The sequence below is a fragment of the Scylla paramamosain genome, chromosome 7 (assembly GCF_035594125.1).
Source record: "Scylla paramamosain isolate STU-SP2022 chromosome 7, ASM3559412v1, whole genome shotgun sequence".
NCBI classification, from domain to species: domain Eukaryota; kingdom Metazoa; phylum Arthropoda; class Malacostraca; order Decapoda; family Portunidae; genus Scylla; species Scylla paramamosain.
The window spans coordinates 33,490,616-33,495,615 of NC_087157.1; the positions used below are offsets into that span (position 1 = coordinate 33,490,616).

The 5,000-nt window shown below is 44.3% G+C and overlaps 1 protein-coding gene across 34 annotated transcripts in view; it reads right to left on the reverse strand.

Moving 5' to 3' along the window:
* LOC135102403 (spectrin beta chain, non-erythrocytic 2-like) overlaps window positions 1–5,000 on the reverse strand; it is a 161,424-nt gene that overhangs the window by 117,503 nt on the left and 38,921 nt on the right. The gene's annotated exons all lie outside the window — the stretch shown is intronic.

A 5,000-nucleotide genomic window follows, 5' to 3' on the forward strand; every position in this document is an offset into this window, starting at 1 on the left:
GGAAACGAAAGGAAAAAAATGAAATGCGAGAGAAAAGGGGAAAAAATGCGAGAAATGGATAAAGAATAAGAAAAAAATAAATAAAAGGGAATAAAATACATACATGGAAGGGAAGGAAGAGAGAAAGGAAGGGGATGGGGAAGGGGGAGGAGGGGAGGGGAGGGGAGGGGAGGGGAGGGGAGAAACTAAAGGCACAATGGAATGAATCAAATGCCAGAGAGAGAGAGAGAGAGAGAGAGAGAGAGAGAGAGAGAGAGAGAGAGAGAGAGAGAGAGAGAGAGAGAAACTGCACCCTTTATCCCATCATCCTACTCCCCTCTGACCATGAACTCCTCCATCTTCCCCTTTCCTTCCCCTCTCCTCTCCCCCTTCCCCCTCACCTTCCCTCCCTCCCTCCCTCCCTTCTCCCCAATATCGTGACTGAATCTAGGGTGAGTTTCCAAAGGGGTGATCAAGGTCAGGTCATGTCACCCCACCCTTCTCCTCCCCATCTCCGCTCTCCCCTCCCTCCCCTTCCCCTTTCTCTTCCCTCTCCACTTGTATCCTTATCGTGCCCTCCCCTCACCAGCAGGCATCTCCTTCTTCCCCTTCCTTTCTCTTCCCCTTCATTATCCAGCCTCCTGTTTTGTTTATCACTTATTTGTTTGTTCCGTTTTCTTTCATTCGTTATCTCCCATCTTCCCTTCTCCTCTTACTCCTTTTCTCACTTTTATCATTTTTCCTCCCTTTCTACTGTCTGTTCTTCTTCTTTTCTCTTCCTTTTCTGATTCTCTATAATTTAATCTTTATCTCTTCCTTCCTTCCTCCCTCTTTTATTTTACCTTCTTCTCTTCTCCTCCTTCTCTTCCACCTGTTCCTTTCCTTCCTTCTGCCCCCATTCTTCCACCTCCTCCTCCTCCTCCTCGTCTTCCTACCTGCTTAAGTCTCTCCCCACCTCCTCCTCCTCCTCCTCCTCCTCCTCCTAAGTCACGGTCACCACCACCACAACCACCACCACAAATCCTTCTCCTCCTCCTCCTCCTCCTCCTCCTCCTTCCTTTCTTCTCCCCCTCCCTCCCCCCATCTGTCACACCCTTCCTCACCTCCACACGCAAATGTATGCACGATCACGAACACACACACACACACACACACACACACACACACACACACACACACACACACACACACACACACACACACACACAGTTCAGTAAGTGTTTGTTTACATATCGTTTTACTTATTTGTTTGTCTATTTATGGAATTATGCTAAAAATATCGCTGTTACTACTACTACTACTACTACTACTACTACTACTACTACTACTACTACTACTACCACAACTAACACTGAAACTGCTATAATCATTACTACTGCTACTACTATTACAACTACTACATGAACTACGACTATTACTAGTTCTACCACCACCACTACTACCACTACAACCACCACTACTACCACTACAACCACCACCACCACCACCACCACCACCACCACCACCACCACCATTTTCATAATCGTATCAGTCAATCAGGATAAAGATGAAGATTTTTTTGTGGGGGGCGGCTTTCCCCTCCCCCTCCCCTCTCTCTCCCCTCAGCACAGCAAGAGAGAGACAGAGAGAGAGAGAGGACGCCCCCCTTCTCTCCCTCCCTCTCCCTTACCTCCCACTCTCCTCCCCTCACCTGTGTCCACTCTCACTGCATACCTGAAAAGAAAAAAATTGGTTTAGAATGATAAGTATGAGTGACGCGCGCGCGCACGCACGCATGTGTGTGTGTGTGTGTGTGTGTGTTTATCACAGAATAATAATGATAATCGGATTACAAAGCGCATTAAAATATTCTCTCTCTCTCTCTCTCTCTCTCTCTCTCTCTCTCTCTCTCTCTCTCTCTCTCTCTCTCTCTCTCTCTCTCTCTCTCATCTACGTGTTATTTTATATTTCTGTTTCTATTTCTCTTTCTTGTTCTTCCTTTCTTTATTCAATCTTTTCTATTCATAGATTTCTTCTTCTTCTTCTTCTTCTTCTTCTTCTTCTTCTCCTGCTCCTCCAATCACGGCACCAACTGTCCACTTGAGCACCAATAAAAAGATAAAAAAAAAAAGGAGAAAACGAAATAAAGATATATATAAAATTCTTCTCCTTTATTCCTTATTCAGTGAAAAATTTGCCTGCTATTTGCTCCATTATCTCTCTCTCTCTCTCTCTCTCTCTCTCTCTCTCTCTCTCTCTCTCTCTCTCTCTCTCTCTCTCTCTCTCGTAACCTTTAAACTCGTACCTCATTTGTTCAACTTTCTTCTTTTCTTCTTTTTGTTCTTGTTAATTAATTTATCATGTGTGTGTCCATGTCTTTATCAATTATTCTTCAACTCTTCTTCATTCGTTATATAAAGAAACAAATGGAGGAAGAAGAAGAGGAAGAGGAAGAGGAAGAGGAAAAAGAAGAAGGACAACAACAACAAGCTCTCTCTCTCTCTCTCTCTCTCTCTCTCTCTCTCTCTCTCTCTCTCTCTCTCTCTCTCTCTCTCTCTCTCTCTCTAACGTGCATAACTACCTTGCAAACTCATAATTATATTTTTGTTGTATATAATCTGTTTTGTTTATCTATATAATTATTTGATTATTCATTTATGTAAGGCAAAACCCTCCTCCTCTTCCTCCTCCTCCTCCTCCTCCTCCTCCTCTTCCTCCTCCTCCTACCCCTATCTTCCACTTCATGTCCTCCATTCAAAATATCTCCCACCACCTCCATCTCCTCCTCTTCCATCACCTCTACCTCCTCCTCCTCCTCCTCCTCCTCCTCCTCCTCCACTTCCTCAATACCCACACCACTTTCCTCCAACGCAATCACCACCAACATTCCACACCCTCCCCTCCTCACCACCACCATCACCACCACTATCACTACCACCCACTACTGCTTACCCCTTCTCCTCCTCCTCCTCCTCCTCCTCCTCCTCCTCCTCCTCCTCCTCCCACCTGCCCTTAGTAACTCAAATATCACAATCACCCTCCCCCCTTACCATATCCTCCCCCTCCTCCTCCTCCTCCTCCTCCTCCTCCTCCTCCTCCTCCTCCTCCTCCTCCTCCTCTTCCTCCAGGTTCTTACATACCAGAAGCGACAGAGTTGAAGGAGAGAGAGAGAGAGAGAGAGAGAGAGAGAGAGAGAGAGAGAGAGAGAGAGAGAGAGAGAGAGAGAGAGAGAGAGAGAGAGAGAGAGAGAGAGAGGTTAGGGGTCTCGTATATAACTATTGTTCTAAAGTCATTATAGTTTTGGCATGACTTAGCTCTTCTTCTTCTTCTTCTTCTTCTTCTTCTTCTTCTTCTTCCTCCTCCTCCTCCTCCTCCATTTCTTCTTTTATTATTGTTTTTTATTTTTATTCTAGTGTTGTAATAAAGGAATAAACTAATAAAAAGGAAGACATAGAGAGAGAGAGAGAGAGAGAGAGAGAGAGAGAGAGAGAGAGAGAGAGAGAGAGAGAGAGAGAGAGAGAGAGAGAGAGAGAGAGAGAGAGAGAGAGCGTGTGACGAAAAGAAATTAAAAGGATAAAGTCAATTCAAAAGAAATATTTAAATTGAAACTGATAAAAAAATGAAATGTATTGGAAAAGAAAAGTGAAGGTAAAAAAAAAAAGATAATGATAATATTGTAATAAAAAATGAAATAAGCTTGGAATGTCTGTACGTGAGCAGGAGGAGGAGGAGGAGGAGGAGGAGGAGGAGGAGGAGGAGGAGGAGGAGGAGGAGGAGGAGGCGGAGGAGGAGGGGGAGGCCATTTCTTTTCTTCTGCGTTATCTATTTCTTCTTCTTCTTCTTCTTCTTCTTCTTCTTCTTCTTCTTCTTCTTCTTCTTCTCCTCCTCCTCCTCCTCTCGTGTTTCACCGTTTTATCAAACTTTCTTTCACACATAAAACTTTTGCTGCGGCAAGAAATATTCTCTCTCTCTCTCTCTCTCTCTCTCTCTCTCTCTCTCTCTCTCTCTCTCTCTCTCTCTCTCTCTCAACCTTTGTTTCAGCCCAATACTTCACGTCTGTCTGCCTGCTTCTCTCTCTCTCTCTTCTCTCTCTCCTCTCTCTCTCTCTCTCTCTCTCTCTCTCTCTCTCTCTCTCTCTCTCTCTCTCTCTCTCTCTCTCTCTCTCTCTCTCTCTAACTGAGCAGATAAATCCTTGTCATGTTCTTAAATGGCTGGTGAGAGATTCCCTCAATGTGTGGGAGAGAGAGAGAGAGAGAGAGAGAGAGAGAGAGAGAGAGAGAGAGAGAGAGAGAGAGAGAGAGAATTATGTATCTTCTACCTTTACTTTTCCATCTTGTGACCTCGAAAGGACGAACTCTCTCTCTCTCTCTCTCTCTCTCTCTCTCTCTCTCTCTCTCTCTCTCTCTCTCTCTCTCTCTCTCTCTCTCTCTCTCTCTCTCTCTCTCTAGCTATTAAGAAACGAGGAAACACAAAGCAAATGAACGAAGGAAGGAAAGAAAGAAAGAAAGAAAGAAAGAAAGAAAGAAAGAAAGGAGGAAGAGCAGAAGAGGAGAAAAAACTGGAAGAGAAAAGATAAAAGGAATAAAATATACAAAAATAGAGAAAAATAAAGAAAGAAGGTAAGAGAAAGAAAGAAAAGAAAGGAGAAAGCGAAGAATATATAAAGGAGATGAAGATAAGTGGGCGGGAGAGGAGAAGAGGAGGAGGGGAAGAGAAGGATGGAGAAAGGAAAGAGGAAGAAGAGGAAAAGGAAAAAGAAATAGACAAAAAAAAAAAAAAAAAAAGAGATTGTTTCCTTTCCTCCCCTTCCCTCTATTTCCTCCCCTCCCTTCCCTTCCTCTTTCCTCCCCCTCCCTTTCATCTTCCCTCTCCTCTCCAAACCCTTCTTTAAATTTACCTACTGGTCAGTCACCCCCTCTCCCCACCTCCCCATCTCCCCTCTCCCCTTTCCTCCCCAAAACTACTACTTTCCCTGTTTAACAATCCTAACTGGTCAAACTCCACCTCCCATTCTCTTTCCACCTCTCCTCCCCTCTCGTTCT